We start from the raw sequence: 2016 nt of genomic DNA, 5'->3' as shown, positions 1-2016 counted from the left end.
TCCTTAATAAAACAACAATAATATCCAGTGAGCCCAAGGAAACTACACGATTGTTTAACCGAGGTGGGTATAGGCCAAGCAGCAACAACGGCGATCTTGGAAGGATCAGTGGCCACACTTTGCATAGAAATACAATGATCATGGTATTTGATCAATGACTAAGCAGATGCACATTTGGAAGGCTTGATCTGAAAGTGATTGAGATGGAGAATTTCAAATACCTAGCGAAGATGTAACAGATGGGCATCCAGGGACTTGCTGTAAATGAGAACATCGTCCATAAACACTAGAACACAGTGTCGCAGCAAGGTGTCAAAAATATGGTTCATCATGCCTTGAAAAGTCACGGGAGCATTTGTTAATACGAATGGCATGATGAGGAGCTCAAAGAGGTCATGGTGAGTGTGAAAAGCCATTTTAAACTCATCTCCTTTGGCAATACGGATCTGATGAAAGCAAGCACTGAAGACGAGTTTAGTAAACACAGTGGTACCGACTAATTCATCATGAAGCTCATCCACCACAGGCTTAGGGTGTTTGTCCTTCATGGTAATTACATTAAGATGTCGATAATCAACACAAAATCGCCTAGTCTCGTCCTTCTTCTTGGCCAATAACATGGAAGAAGCAAAGGGGTTAGATAATACCTTGTTGAAGCATGTTGTTCAATTGCATTTCAATCTCGGACTTTTGGTGTAGGTCACATCGATAAGGGTGCATATTGACAGGTTGAGCCCAGGAATCAGCGAGATCTGGTGATCAAATGGTCTATGCGGTGGCAGCATCGACAGCGGCTAGAACAATTCAGAGAACTCGTCAATCAGTTTCTGTAGTTCATCTGGCAACGGTGTGGTGTCAGAGTCTGAAACTGAACACAGGGTGGCCACTGGCAGAACCTCAACAAGATGAGACAGGGCTCCACGCCGAATAAGACCATCCAACTTTTTAGGACTAATCTCTGCACAATCAGACAGCGGCTCACGAATTCCTTACAACTGAATATGGCACCCTTTGTGATTGAAACGCATGTATTTAAGCTTCCAATGCACCCACATCGGACTGTGATCTTCAAGCCAGTCCGCACCCAAAATAAGATCATAACACCGAAGGGGCAATACCTTGACATCATGGGTGAATGTATGACACCGCCATCAGCAGCCGTGAACTTCTCTGCTGGAACTTCATCAGTCTGAAGATTGATATGATTTATTAGACTTTCGGCCACAAATGTACCCACACTGCCCGAATCCACCAATATCAATATTGCCCGTTTGTCAATAAATCCTTGAAAATGCATAGTTCTCCGAGGTTTCTTGCTGGAAGTAGCCTGCTCCTTAACTGACAATATGGTTTCCTCCAGCTCAACTTTGTCAGTACTATCAGATTGAGAATCTGTCGAGCGCTCAACTTGTCGAGCGTCTGTTGGAGCATCAACTCGAAGCCCTGGAACTGCTCCGCTAGTCCTTCCATCGAAGTCACCATTTGCGCCTCGAACCTCGACGGTTTCTTCAGCGGCGCTAGAGCGAATGTAGCGAAGGAGGTGAATGGCTATGATACCAATTATCACATTCCTGTCGGCCGGTCTTGCCGATGAGGTCGATCTCGATGTCACGGTGGCGAATGAGAGGGAGAAAGCATGGCGAGGAATAGAGACGTGGAGAAGAAGAAGACTTAGAAAGGTGGTGTTCGAACGCTATTCTTGTCTCATCCACACAGCGTTGCCTCGGGCCTCCCACATTACAGCCTGGGCCAACGCAACTCACGCACAACTCGGACCTCCTTCTTCGGAAGCAATCGTCCTGCGCGCGCCAAACCAGAGCCCCATGGCACCTGACAGACCAGCAGGAGGTAGACGAAGGAAGAAGTGCTGTGACCAGCTGCTCCAAAGTTTCTCATACCCCGACCCGTGCAGGAGCTCTAGGAATGTTGGCTTTGAACACACTACTCGCCCAGCGACCGTAGCACGTCGGCACCGACATGGAGTAGCCAAGGAACCAGCAGAGCACAATGCATGGA

This window comes from Phragmites australis, chromosome 8, assembly GCF_958298935.1.
Source record: "Phragmites australis chromosome 8, lpPhrAust1.1, whole genome shotgun sequence".
Taxonomy (NCBI): domain Eukaryota; kingdom Viridiplantae; phylum Streptophyta; class Magnoliopsida; order Poales; family Poaceae; genus Phragmites; species Phragmites australis.
This window is presented reverse-complemented; position numbering follows the sequence as displayed.